This window comes from Meleagris gallopavo, chromosome 5 (assembly GCF_905368555.1).
Source record: "Meleagris gallopavo chromosome 5, MGAL_WU_HG_1.1, whole genome shotgun sequence".
Taxonomy (NCBI): domain Eukaryota; kingdom Metazoa; phylum Chordata; class Aves; order Galliformes; family Phasianidae; genus Meleagris; species Meleagris gallopavo.
The window spans coordinates 15975825-15990720 of record NC_139408.1 but is presented as its reverse complement, the minus strand read 5'-3'; the positions used below and the strand labels follow the sequence as shown (position 1 = coordinate 15990720).

The 14896-nt window shown below is 44.4% G+C and overlaps 1 protein-coding gene and 1 non-coding gene across 6 annotated transcripts in view; one reads left to right on the top strand and one right to left on the bottom strand.

The window, feature by feature from the left end:
- The window catches only part of PPP6R3 (protein phosphatase 6 regulatory subunit 3), a 51416-nt gene extending 39746 nt beyond the window's left edge, over nucleotides 1–11670 (bottom strand). For 2 of the 5 annotated variants that reach the window (XM_085224403.1, XM_085224405.1), the window contains exons 1-3: nucleotides 11515–11663; nucleotides 776–940; nucleotides 284–395 (exon numbers count right to left, since the gene is read on the bottom strand). The gene's annotated coding sequence lies outside the window, so the exon portion shown is untranslated. Of the gene's footprint in view, nucleotides 1–283; nucleotides 396–775; nucleotides 941–11514 lie in introns of all 5 variants that reach the window. The other 3 variants (XM_085224404.1, XM_085224406.1, XM_085224407.1) reach the window with 2 other exon arrangements.
- A 489-nt stretch (nucleotides 11671–12159) lies between these two features.
- TRNAA-AGC (transfer RNA alanine (anticodon AGC)) lies at nucleotides 12160–12232 on the top strand. Its single transcript has one exon. It is a non-coding gene; the product is annotated as a tRNA-Ala (tRNA).
- The last annotated feature ends 2664 nt before the right edge of the window (nucleotides 12233–14896 follow it).

The following is a 14896-nucleotide window of genomic DNA, read 5'->3' as shown; positions in this document are numbered from 1 at the left end:
GCCAAATATTTACAAATTTAAAATATTAATTGGTCATGGAATTCAGTTAGATTCTCAGTATTTTCAACTCTTCCAATTATTTTCAAAATGGAAATTAGGTTATTTATGTACTGAGAACAACAGATGGTTCAGCAATATTTCAACAAGACAGCTAAATAATGCATACCTACATAGAAGACAGTTTTACTCTGAAGCATTCAGTTTGATACAAAAAGCTTGGCTGCAGAAGAAAGCATGACTGTACTCCAATACAAGAACCTATAGTGCCAAAAATCTTTCGTACCTAATGTATGTCAATTCATGAACACATTTGCTTTGAAACTCTTCAAAGAATGGGAGGCTGGGCAGCTGATACACTTCCTGGCACAAAATCAAAACACTTTAAAACATGTTCCCTGTAAAACAAATAGAATAACAACAGTGTGTCTAGAATGAGCCTCATGGGTCAACTAAGACTGAAGGGAAGAGGTGGAACAGGGGCTGAGGAATAAAACAAAAACAGAAGGTAGCACAACAGCAGGATGGATTAAAAGGCAAAGTTAAGAACAGCCATCTATAAAGTTGCTGGGAAAAAAAGGCTGAAGGGAAAGGAATGGCCACGAAGCCTGACCTGCAGAAAAGGAAGAGCAGCTTGGAATCAGGTAAATAAGCCTTTAGTGAAGATGAGGGACAAAGTTAAAGCATTTAGGCACAACTTAAAATTTAATCTGAGGCTTTATAGATGCCAAAGCTAAGTATACTGCTATAGATGAAGTTTAATAGCAACGTTTCTTACCTGTTAAACAAAAGCTTTAACAAAATTTAAAAAACAGAATTTGTACTCTCTCAGGCTCCTTGCCCATTACAGGGTATCCTGGCAACAGCAAAAATCTTTCAATCTACAGTATTAGCAGATTAGCAGGACTGAATTAGGACTGAATTAGATGAAGCAGATTTCTTCCTACAACGACAAAAAAGACATTTTATAATTTAGTGTTGTTAACAGGCTCTCCGTTCAGTAGTTCAACAACTGCATGAACACAAAGTGTTGCTTTGCAGGAAGCAAGACACACGAGCTGAAGGAGGAAACAACCTAAATATACATTCAGAGAACGGTGTGAGTTGGAAGGAATTCTTGGAATTCTTTCTGAACTCAAAGTAACATTTACATTTCAGTTACAATCACCCAGTGAATGTGCTCTGCTTGGCACTTTTTTATTTATTCATTTAGGGCTCGGAAGTTTTGCTTGCAGTACCATGTTATTTAGTACCTCCCAACAGTGCTGGAACCTGAAGTCACCACTCTTCCATTCCATGCACAATGGCACAGAGATACCAAGCCCTGACATACACAAACATTAAACATAGCCTTCTCTAAGGCTATTTCAGTAACCAACGTACACATGAACTGAAGGTCAGCATTATACATTGACCATAATACTTGCAAAGGTCAAACATGTTTTTCATCCTGAGATCTTCAGGTCCAAATGTCAAGTAGATTTGCCAATTCCTTGTGAGCCAAGTGACTTACTAGAGCAGAAAAAGTAAACAAGTGTGTTGAATTTTCTTTGCTTTACCCAAGTTTTCTTGGTTGCCATTTTTGGTTTTCAAATGCACAAACAGAGATAGAGGATCACGGTAGGGGATCCTTTCCTTAAAATGAGGGCTGCTCCAAAAGTAACACTCCTCCTCTTTTGTGATGTTGGCCCAGAACATCAGAGGCAGATGGTGGTGCTGTGGCAGTAGAGGCTGAACCTTCCCATCCATGTTCCATTACATTTTGCTGCCGTGTGACAGATGGCAGCAAACTGTGACAAAATGGCATCTGACATGCAAGTGCAGATGGAGCAAAGGTGGGTCAATGAATCCCTCCACCAGCAGGAAACTACATCCACCTAACATCGAGGTTGCTGAACATTTATGGAGACCAAACCTTGGACATTTATGGAGACCAAACTCAGCACAGTGAGGCAGTGGGTACCCAGTATGTCCTAAGTGTGAGTATACAACATATCAAGTACATTTTTTTCCCCCTTATTCCAGCAGTTTATTACCCCAGAAAGCTTCCACAGCGAAGCTATCACCCAGCAATAGGAAACTGTTACATGTTAATACTCAAGACAGAGCAGTGCAAAATAATTTAATAAGAGACTAAATAGTATCATCATCACTCCTTTAACAAATCCGTCCAAATGTCTGGAGGAGAGAATCCAAATATGTCCTCATTAGAATACCAGTATACTGTATTTACTACAGAATTTAACCAGGAGCATCTTTTCCTCCCCCAGAATCACATTTAAGACAGCAGTCCCAACACTATCCACTCAGTATGGTCTCTCCCGACACCACACCTGACCAACCTCTGCAAGCCACTTCAGAGCAAAAACACACATTACAACATGACAGATGAGGCTGCTGTGAGAAGCAAGGAAAGAGGGTTGTGGTTTGGGTTGGATTTTTTTTTTTTTTTGGTGAAATCCACATGCTGAAGTAGCTCAAAGAATCTGCCAGTCACCAGGGCCTATGTAGCCAAGGGAGCACATTTGTAGGGACAGGGAAACCAGGATGCATCTCTTCCATCTCTGTTTCAAATTATATGACTTTAAGTTGCTTCAAGACTGCAGCATGAAAGTTTTTCTGCAGTTGACAACGAGAGTAAGATACATATGGTTGAAAAAACAATTCAGCAACAGTTCTATTCTCCCAACCACAGGACAATCTGCAACACAGCCCCTGGACTCCTGCACTACTTCTTCAGAAATGGGGAAAAAAAAAAAAAAACACACAAAACCAGTACTGCTAATTTACTTGTTGAGGTTGTACAGGTTTTTTTTGTTTGAATGTTAAAGGAAAAAACCCTAACTTAAGGAGACAGCCTTAGAGTTAGATGTGTGAATTCCAGCAGAAGTCTTTATGCATTTATTCCTTTCTGTTTCAGCTGGTGCTCTCAACAAGCGTGGGAGTTTTTGTGTTTGTGATCCACCAGTTTTTAGACTTGAAAGGCAGCAGAAAAAAAAATTGAAATCAATGATATTTACCACCAGGGCTGCACTAGTGCTGGATCAATGTCTCACCTCCTCTGCCTCGCGCTGCCCCAACCAGCAGGGACACTGCTGAAAACAAGCACGGAAGGGATGAGAAAGCTCTTTGTTAGAACATGTTCACCAGAACCAGGCAACAGGAAACTTTTTCTCATAGTAAGGTAGTAGCAGAAGCAGCATTAACAGACAACAATAGAGCTGTGTCAGATGCTTTGCTACGCCACAGCCGCTCAGACCTATACTCAGCGTGCCCTCACGAAGCAGAGCACAACAGCCCACACAGCTTTCTGACCCTACGTCAGTACTTGGCACGGCACGTTGTAAATATAAAAGCCTATGCATTATTGGCTTGGATGTTTCTTTCACGGCATTGCAGTGCATAATGTAAACATACCCACTTTATCTGGACAACCTTTAACTGTTCAGACAAACAAGTTCATCCTCCTTTTCACCTTGTTGATTAGACCTTGAAAGTTGGATGCAAGTCAAGTTTCAAGGTATGTGAAAACACAGAGGTAGAAGAAAGCTGCTTGCTTCACTAACTTCGAACCAGGTCAGCAAAGAGTGCCCTTCTGTACGGGCAGCGTGAGCAAGTCCTGCAAGTTTCCTTAGTGTGCAACATGTCAGTCTTGTTAAAATGCATACTTTGTAACATTTGCAGTTCAGAAATGGAAGCTGGCAGCAGCCTCTGGGAGCCCGGCACCACTTTGCCTCTCCAAGCTCCCATCAGCTCTGGCTGCTGCCAGAATTAGAATGGACTTAAGTTAACGCCCTAAAAGTTAAACCCAAAGTTGCTTGCCCTGTACTTCCTTCTTGTTTGACTCTTTGTTGTGATTAAAGGTTCCCCAGACCTCTCCACTGACGTTACAGACCACCTGAACTTCACTAGTTAACAAAGACTGTGGCAAAATGTTCCTGCTTTTCTTCATACTAAGGCTTAGAGAACCATTGAGATAAATTCTGACAGCTGCACATTTTCAAGGTGTCAGGCAAGACTGCCCTTCCCATAAAGCAAAGACTGAGCCCCTAAAAGTTTTATCTTGAATTTCTATGCTACCATATGCTGTAAGGACAGAACTAATCACCCCATTCTGTGCACATACCCAGGCTAGCATGTCATATCAGGCTAGCATGACCATATCACAAACAAACATGTTTTCCTCTTCAAACTGAAGGCTGGAATCCCGACGGCGCAATTCGGAGCGTGCAGCTCTGACAGCACGAGAAGAACAACTTAAGATCTCTCTACTTTTAATCTAGAATTCAAGTGGGTTAAAATAAATCCTTGACTTCAACTTACACTTGAGGAAAAGGATTCCTAATCTTGATTTCATGTACCAAAACTTAGATCCTCTCTATGCTTGGTTCTGCAGCCTCTCCATTTGCACATTTATCAACACAACAAAAGTAAGAAAGTTACTCCAATGTATCTGTTAAGCAAGGAAATTAAAATACAGCGGCAGCTGAGAGATTCAGCTCACCAACCTAAGAACAACTGCCTTGAATGAGACGACTTTACCAACTCTCACTCGCTTTTGCTCACACTCAAACTAATAACCATTAAGCTTACGTAAGATCTAGAAGAGAAATCAGAAAACCAGCAAGTAGTGGAAGTCACAGAGAAGGCACCTTGCAGAGCTTAGAGTGACCACCAAGTTATCCTTCTTTCTGCTTGCCCACTCCATGAACTTGAGTTTTAGCACGCCGTGCTCTTACAAGGCGCACGCGCTGCACTTAGACCAGACTGCCCAGGCACAGGTGTGTTTGCTGCCTCAAGCAAATGCATTCTGTCCCCACAGAGCTCTTCCATTTTGATGGACAGTGCCAGAAAAAAAAAAAATAATCAACACTGCTGAACAGAACGTGCCCCCTTCTTCCACATGCCATGCATATCCTATGTTTGAAGAAAAAGCCAAAAGTTGCAAAGGGAAACGCGAGACCTACTTTGTGTTCTCAGCGGTCTTCAGAACCTTTCTAAAGCTCTGCTTCAGTTCTTTGCACTGGATCATTAAGAGGACTTTCAGACTTCCAATCCTTTTTCACAGACAACCACAGAGAGGTACAGATTTTTATTTATTTATTTATTATTTAACTGTCTGCCTTCGATATCCCGTCCCTACAATTCCAATCCAGGCAATTAGATTTCCCATTCTGTCACTGGAGAGTTAGAGATTAATATGCATTTACAATCTGCATTTTGGAGTCAAAGCACCCGGGCCAGGAGGGGCCAGTACTCCATCCAGCCACGTCAGGGATCTTTTTTGGATGTATAAGCACAGCGGGAGAGCACAATGGAACAGACCACCCTAGGAAAAAGAAAAATATTTGTTCCCATCCACCATCAAAGTCATGTTAATAAGCAGAAAAACAGTACCTGGCACATCTATTGAGAAATAAATGCAATCAAACCACGTAATAGGTTGAAAAAGAGCCAAGTTTTCAGTTCAGCCCCCAGCCCCCTAGTACTGGTATTACAGCAGTATTAAGTTCTTGGATTGCGACTCCAGGAGAGTCTTCATCTAGAAAACAATAAAGCTGAAGAATCACAGACACAGCACAACTCTCAGAGCCTGATGGCAAAGTAACTCCCTTTTAGATGAGCAAAGAGATCCCATAACACCACTGGTAAAGAAACAGGAAGAACTCTGTAATGCTGGAGGAATTGTAAGGTTTTAATTAGCTGCAAGATATTTATAAAAGCTAAGTGCTAAATGCTAATATCAACTCACAGCTGTGACAGCAATTATTATCTCTTTTTACAAGCTGCGGAGCCCAGCAAGTCATGCAGTGGTCTTACAGCATCTTTCATCAATTACCAGGTTTCTAGCTGCTTCGCCTTTAAATCCTCATCCATCTTTCCTCTTTGAAGCACCACTTGTTAAAATAAAAGCTGCACACTGACCACCACAGTCAACACAAACAGCATCGTGTTTAGTTTTACGCTGGCCATTAAGAACTGCAGACCTTCTAGCAACCACATCTTTACTTTACCACCTCCTTTATTTCGGAGAGTTTCAGATAAACTTCATATAAATCAAGCATTCAGCACACAGCACCTTTTGGCCATTAAATAAAAGGTGGCTTCGAGTAACAAAAAGCCCGTCGTCGGCATCAAGCACACAAAGAAGGATCCATTGATGAACGCAGGCTTGTCACAGCCAAGAGGAAGAACTCACTACTACACATGCAGTTCAGTACAACTTCTACAGCTGCCACTCACGGCAGGAAAAACCTCAGTAAAGCGCTGGTACCCCTCGGCCAGCGCCATGAGGAGCACCAGACTCAGCCTTTGTGTCAGCCAGAAGGGTACAAAGACAGCAATGGGAGGTAAGGAATGCAACCTCTGTGCTTTGGCAGTTGTCAAAGATTTCCATCTGGAATGCACCCAGGCCAGCAGCAAAATGAAAGCAAGTTTGCTATAGCTGCAAGTCACAACTTCAGAGGAAGCCCACCTACCCAGAACCAGGTCTGCCACGCTATGGCTTCACATCTGTTGTCTCTAGACTTTCCATCTTTATTTCCATCCCCCCCCCCAAGATGTTCAGTGCCAGCAGCTGAACTTGTCAAACAAATGTAATTCACTAGGTATTCCTGATGGGTTAGCTTGCTAATTACAGGCTACATGGCAAGTCTGTCAAGGCGGTGACAAAAGGCTCAGCATTTTAAATAGAAGACAGATTAAAGAACTACCTCATCACTGTGAAGAGAACACCAAGAGAGCCCTACACCTATGTTAAAGGTAAAGTTACAAGGCATTTCATACGAAAAAGAGTTCTGCTTTTTTGTTGCTGTTTTTCCCCAAGACCCCGTCTTGACTTTTATCCGATTGTAAATTCCGGTTAGGAAGAGTTTGCTTCCACTACTTACCCACACACACAAAAGTCAACAAGCAGTAAACCAAGCATCAAGACCTCTATTTTCAGTTTGTGTCACAGAAATGCTAGCTGCACAAGCACTAGCATTGTATGGTATAAAGACGCAGAAATTCACCCTGAGCAGGCAGCAGCTGATACTCCTCTCACAGCACAAGTACCACTGAAATAACAGCAATCTGTGTCAAGCCAGACCCCCAAAAACATCTGCTGCACCCCTGCTTTCTGCTCTCACACTGCTCAAACTGAAGGTGAGGACAGCACCACCGTGCAGCAGGGGTAAAAGCCCCCTAGGATTCACTTAAAAGCACACACATTGTTAGCAGCTCTCAACACAGTATTTGCTATAGTCTGGAACACATTTAATAACTTTGTTACAAAAAACCACTAGCTGGAAAGTTTCCATTCTCAATCCCAACTGGGTTTTGTTATCAAGCTTCAGGCTGCCCTTCCAGAGCCTCACCCAGGACCAAAGTCTCCATAAAAAGGCTTCAGAGTTTTCCAGGCTTTCACAAGTATTGTTTGGGGCAACCACCAGGAGCCAGCCTCCAGCCCGTCAGAGCTGAGTCTCCAGAAGACCCAGAGGATACAGAAAAGAGACCACTAGGCCACATAGTCCATCTCCCCACAGAAGTGTAGCAGTGTATACATATGAATGCTTGGAATCACCTCATCCAAAGTTATATAGGAAAGTTCTTAAGCGTTTCTCCAAGGAAACCAACCCATAAGTCTCAGCGTCAGGCAGTTTCTGCTTTCGTGTACATGTAGCTTTTTTGTTTTTAAATTAAAAAACTGCTGCCCTTCACATCATAGTTCAATCTTAAATCCTCCCTATCCATCTCAAACATGCTCTCCTTACCCATTTTGCCAACAAACCCAAAATAACTCCAGTCTTTTACTCAGTCCCTCACTCCAGTGTAACAACAGACTCCCAGCATTGTCAAGAGGATATTTTCAGTCTGCTCAGTTACAGAGGCAGAGACAACGTACACTGCCACATCACATACCACAGCTTCACAGTCCGCACAGCTGCATGTTGAAGTCCTTCAGGTATTCCCTCCCACTGCAGGTACACAGCACGTGGCACAGATCCTCTCACTGAGCGCTCCAGGCTTTTAAGCCCCACGGGAGAGGGACTGATAGGTCTGCTTAACAGGATTAGGGAAGGACCACATGGGACTACTTACAATTGGACCAGATGATCTTACAGGTCTTTTCCAACTGTAACAATTCTATGATCCTGGGGAAACAGCAAAAAGAAACAACAGCCGAGGGGTTTGGTATGCTGCAGGAACTTTTTTCATTCCACACTCCATATATGCTTCTCAACACCAAAGGGATGCTATTAAATAAACACAGCTCAGAATAAAATCTTTTAGTAAAATAATAATAATAATAAAATTTAGAAAAAAAATCAATAAGTTTTTTCTCTTCCCAGTTTAGTATGAAGAACTGTTACCAAAATGCTCCAGAAGGGCCACAAGCAAGCTGTTAGCAGCTTACACCCAGTGTCATCCCAATCCGATCAATTGAGTCCATCTAGATTCCTGAAAAACATCCCAAACCAGAGCTGTATGTAATACCCAAGAGTAGAAAAACATTTTACTTCAGTTGCTTAGTAGCATATGGTTTCTACAACAGATGCCGGAACATTGACACATCACCAAAATGCTTACACATGATATGCAAAGCTTTCAGCATTCGTACTCTCTCTGCACTTTCTGGTTAATCTTCCAGACTTCCCTCCCACCCTAAAACATGAGAATTGATCTCAGTCATTAAATGACTTTGAGTCCTTCGCTCTTCTCCTCCTACTACAAGAAATCAGTTGAGACAAGCAAGATATTATTTTTCATCTATCCCTATGTGTTTTATTACTGTAGGAACCTTTGTCAAAAATCACAGCTCCATGTCTTGCTCTAGAGAAATGCTATCAGACGTATTGTCCTGTGTGAATTTGGATGCAGTACCTACTTTGAGAAACACACCGTCCTCAACCTGCCATGTTACATAAAGTATAGGGAAACCTTGAGGGTCACAAATGAAAACTCTACAATGACAGTCAGAACTTGATGCCACATGGTATGCTTGTGACACCCTATCTTATTGTGGAAATGGAACTCCTCTGCCCACAGAAGCTGTAGTTCCATCACAACTACCAAAGGCGATGAATGAACCCGGTTATGAGTGAGAAACGAACGCACAAGTCTACTGCTACAAAGATACTGCGTTCAGTGCAGCAACACCAAAGCTAGAAGATGAAATATTTTAATACAGCAATACAAAGTGATCTGCCTAACTACCTGCAGAGCTAAGTAAATACTACAAAGCCTTTCAAGCACTTGGACAAAAGAGGACATCATCAGTTGAGAGAAAGGGAACCCGACCAGAGCGCCCATCAAAGCATCACTCCCCTAAGGTTTCAGCCACATAAAGCTTGCTTTGGAGCCAGCTGTGTAGTGCAGCACAGTATGTGCACTTCAAGCTTAAGCTGAGCAGAGAAGCAAAGCTGCTGAGCCACAGCACAAGTGTTCACTCTCTAACCATACTGATGTTACACACGTAATTTTCTACTATAGCACTGCAGAATTTCTGTCCAAGTTACTTGAATTTCACTCTGAGATCATCAGCTGATCCACTCCGGTTGATATCCCATCTACAGCATCACCTCTGCTAGGGGCAAGAAATAAGCGTTCGGAAGGAAACAGACAGATTTCCTCACTTTACCAAATCAACAGAAGCACAGTGAAGAGTTTGCAAGCAATCCTGTAAGGATGCACACAAACCATTTAGAATACTTAATTCCGTAATCGAATATTAACAGCTTATATTTAAGAGAATCCGGAAAAATGACAAGCAGTTTACATATAAATCTAACTTGCTTGCAAAGAAGTGATAATGCAACACCATGCTTAAAGAATTACTGAATTCCTAAACTGTAAATTTATGTGAAACAGTGATTTCCTCAATTATGCTGCAAACAGAACCCGCCAGCAGGTCTTCTGGCCAAAATAAGGTCTCCTTAGAAGATAAATTCCTTTAGTAACTCAGAAGTGTGGGATCTGATACTGCATGTGCATTTCCCACAGAAAGGAAATAAAACCTTATCCGTATTAAAGCAATATCACAGATAGATGAAACTCATCATTTCAGTGCCTATGAAGGAGTAATTAAGATTACAAACTGTTCAGAACTTAACATGCTGACTGTATACTCTATCTGCATGGGGTCTCATTAACAAGTTGTATACTGGAAACATAATTCTGTATTGTTCTTTTAGATTTGCATAATAAAGACTCCCGCAAACTACAGTTAGTCCATGCCTCCCAACCGGAGCACAAAGAAGTAACACAGAGCTGAGCAATCAGACTCTCACGTGAAAATGTGTCGTACTGAAAACATGTTGCAGTTTATCAAACTTCAGTATTCCAGCTAAATCACTGAAATAAGGTATTTGAGCAGCTCACAAAGAACAAAAAGAAGGGCACTGGGTATTTGTGCAGTTCGCACACACAATATGTATGAACTGGAAGTTTTAAACCAGCCTAACATTCAGCATTTAAAAAAAAATCCACCCTCAGACGTGTACAGCTAGGAGTGCATTTACATCCTTCCCACTGAAGGAGACTATCTACATAAAAAGTATCACAACCCGTGATACAACCTTTCATTTTTAAGCAGTCAACCACTCTCCAGGAAGATTTCCAAAGGCTTTTACATCACCCCTAAGTGTTCTGTATTCCTCCGCTCAGAACTTCGGGATGCTCTGTATAGGCGTGCTGCTACTTATGTCACATTGGTGGAGAGAATCCCCTGACCTCAGCTCCACCTGCGCTTATGTCACAAGGCTGTAACACCAACTCCCCCTTACGCTTAAAGAAGTTTGTAACTATTAAAGCAAAACAAAAACAAGCAGTAGGCTCAGAGTTGGATTTTGCCAGGTGTATTTAGCAACAGGTAAACCAACACTGCCACGCTCTCAGCAAATTCTAACAAAAAAAAATAACAATTACAAAAAATAAAAAATAAAAAATACAGCGGTAGTGATTTTAAAGAAGGAAAGTAAAAGCAAAACGAGCTACCAGTGAGGTAACTCTGGCTTATCACCGAGACACAGCAGAGAAGTTCCAAAACCGGCAGCCACACAAGTGACTGCAGGCGGCGGGGAGCAGCACACGGATCCCCACAGCACTCGGCCTACCCGGGGAGCACCGCACCGCGCGGCGCCGCGCTCCGCCCCAGCCGGCGGCGCTCGGCACCCAAAGGTGGCTCCAATCCAGCACGGCCCCTCCGCGGGCGCCCAGCAGCTCCGACCCCCACCGAAGGGCCTGAGGCCGCAGCCCTAGGCCCTCCCCGCCGCGCCCATGCCGGCGGCGCCCCGCACCCGCGGCCCGGCCCGGGCTCAGAGACACCGCGCGCGAGGAGCTCGCCGGCACGCGTCGGGCCACGCGGCCTCCGCCGAGCTCCGGGCTCCGGCCTCGCGCCGCCCGAAGAGCGCCCAGAGCCACCGCGCGGAGGGGGAAGGCGCCGGGCCCGTGCCGCCGCGGAAGGGCCCCGAGCGAGGCGTCGGTCCTCCGGAGCTCTGCCGGAGGAAGGCCACGGCGCCGCTGTACCCGACGTACCTCGGCAAGAGCGTCACCCCGTCACAGGCCCCGGGCTGCCTCCGCTCAGGCGGGAAAGCCACCGCTCGCCACCATCACCGACGCTCCAAGATGGCGGACATATCAGCGCCTGCGAGCCCTCCCCTCCCTCCGCCCCGCCTGCCAATCATACCGCCCCGGCACCGCCCCGCGCCTTTCCCATTGGGCGGTGCGCGCGGCTCGGCCTCTCATTGGCAGACTCCTCGCCGTCAGTCACCCAATCGGAACGCTGCTATGGGCTTAAAAGGGGATGGGGGCGGGCCGTCGATTTCCTGCTAGCCAATTGGCGCACGAGAAGGGTGCATCTCTCTTCCCACCTTCCCGACTTAGCAACAGGGGAACGTCACCGTGACAGGCGTTTCCATTGCCCAATCGGAAGAGCGGAGGCCTCTTAAAAAATAATAAACTCTTTCGGTCCAATCCGGAGCCGAGGTGCTTGGAGCCGGCAGGCGGCCACGGCGGGAGGGGCCTCTGATGGCGCTCTCCCTTCGGCCTTGCCCTCCGCTCCTCGGCATTGGCCGGGGCGCGGAGCCACGCCCCCCGAGGCGCTGCACGGGCGCCAAACTGCCTGACAACAAGTGCGGGGTGCTCGGGGAGGGGATGCGCGGAAAGTGGAGGCTGCGCATTGGGGAATTAGCTCAAATGGTAGAGCGCTCGCTTAGCATGCGAGAGGTAGCGGGATCGATGCCCGCATTCTCCAGCAGAGGGGTTGTTTTCTTTCCTCGAGTCTCTCAGCTCTGCTTAGAGAGCGTCTTTTAACCCCAAAGTAAAGCGGTGTTCGTTCTGGGATGTATGGCTAAGCCTAAGGCAAAAGCAGCAGCGCTTGAAGTCTCTTTACGTTTTTCTTGTGCTCGTTTGATACAAGGCAGTAAGCTCGGCATCAGTAAGCCGGACTCAAACGTTCGTGCAAGGCAGCCATCCCTGCTCGTTTTGCTCCCAAAGAAACGATTACAGAGCACGGCCAGCTGAGCCACAAACACCTCTGATTTAACCATAACCCTAACAGAACCCTTTATCCTCCTCATAGGCTGAGAGAGAGAGAGAGAGAAAAAAAAAAAAACCTTTGAAGAATGTTAATGATTTAGCCCAACTGCTTATTAGCATTGTGAAAACTAAGTAGCTTTAAGAAGAGGGAAGAAGCATTTCTGAACAACGACTTCATGGTTTTGCTGCTGAGGGGGAGCGTGGATGCTTGGCTGTACAAACCCACGAGTTAATCCATTTAGTTGAAACAAAATGTTCAAGTTCAGTCTTCTAATCTCATTTCCAACGCTGATCCTATTAGCATTTCTAAGGAAAAGCTGCTGGGGACTGGGATGGGACCTCCATACCATCCCCCGTGATGGTAAGGAGCAGTTTTGGGATCATGGAAGGCAACTGCGGTGAGAAGGTTCCTGAGGCAACGAGGCCTAACTATAAAGAAATGTGTGGAGGGAAGCTAAAAAGCAAACGCTGTTCATTAGAAATGGTGGGGAACAGGGGAAGACATATTAATTATTAACATCAGACACATAAAACTAGTTGTACTGTAAGCTGCAGAAATAGGTAAGTATAGCTTCCAACCAACGTGTACTCTGTCCCCTATATTTTCCCCTCCCACAGTAATTTCAGTTCCCTATCTCCTGTTACACTTTCTCCCACCTGTACTCTTTTGACAGGAGACAGCATGCGCCATGTTGGACCCAAAAAGACCTGCAAACCAACCTGCCATTTTGGTGCTGCTAATGGACTCTGTTTTTTTGCCCCTCCACATCAATCTCCAGAAAATACATACAAATTTACTGTTGAGATTTCAACCCTTTTTCATTTAGTTGAATTTGGTCAACGTGCTTACAGATTAACCTTGAAGGATGTAGGGACATCCACACAGGCATGGTCTGACCAAAACTGCCCATAAATAAAAACTGCTAAAGACGTGTGTCTTGATGCAGTCTACAGTTATGAAAGCCCATTATTTCAACATGAGAAGCCTGAAATTTTCCCTTCAGGATCTGAAGCTTCACATATAAAGTGTAAAGCTTGAACTTTTACCTTCTGCTTCCTGATAGTCCTATTGTATTTATCCTCGTCCTCTCCCTGCTGACAGGAAAATTTGCAGAGCAACAGAAAATGCATGGGATATACCGTATGGAAAGAAGAAATGTTTTTTTTTGCATTAAGTTACTGCAGGATTTCATCTGTGCTTGCTGCAACTTCTTGCCTCAAAATATCACAGGATTATCTTAACATACGTGTGTAGTTCACTTTTAGTTTGGAAGGCTCTTGTAAACAAACCACATGCAGTGTGCATTTGTATTAAGGCAGCAGACCCAAAAACTTCAGTGTTTTATGCATCATACAAATCATTAAAAGGAGATGGCTCCTTTTCTGACAAACAACTAAATGGAGAAGTAAAACCAGAGGCCCAGAAGGTTGGCCAGGAGGCTGTGGATCACAAAGTAGCTCATCAGTTAGGCAAATGCCCTGGCAGTGCCTTTGTCACAAATTCTTTTTTCTTTCCAATTAACACAGACCTCTTGGCCCGACGGCATGCTCCAAATAACTTCTTTGCTGAGCAAAGCCAGGACTTTGCAGAAGCAAGCAATTGCATGATGCCACTAACTGCACAAATTTTCTTACCTTGAAGGCTTTATACTTCTTGGATCCTTGCTTTACTTTACACCAAAATCCTCTCCACAGTACCACTTCAGTGTTTCTTTTCTGCTTGCATCCTAGTTTTTCGCACTCTGCATTCCAACAAAGCATTATTGTTAGAATTGTGATGCACATTAACCAGGTGTAGGACATTTTTTTTCCGGAAGATTTGTGAATCCATTGCTTCCCGAGCTAGATATAATACAGATACCAAATAGATTTCATAGCATACCCCCCGTCTCGCTCCCCAGCTCCCAAGGTTATGGTTTTCAATGTCCTTTAGCTTTTTGAAGCAGTCTGTTAATGTCCAGGGGCAATAAGGGAATGGGAGACTGTTACCCTGCAGCCTCCACTGGGTGAGCTTAACCCTAGACTGTTGTGTACGAGGAGCATTCATCTTCATTTCTTCTTTCTCTGGCAGTGCTTCAAAAGCAAATGTAACCAAGGACAGAGCTGTGAAGAGCCCAGTACCTTGGGAGGATGCCCAGGGTTCAGGATGTTGACTGAACGGCACTCCTGGGGACACAATCCAAGCAGTACAGGATTCCTGTGTTCGGATTCAGATTGGAGATACCTGGCCCTCTCAAGGCCCTCCCAGGGGTTTTTGGTACCCAAAAACTTACAGGGCAGCTCAGCAGAAGTGTCTCAGGAATGCAGTTTTAGACTGTAGGATCTTAATCCCATTTCAAGCAGTTAAATGATTTGAATATAGATTCTAATATCACAGAAG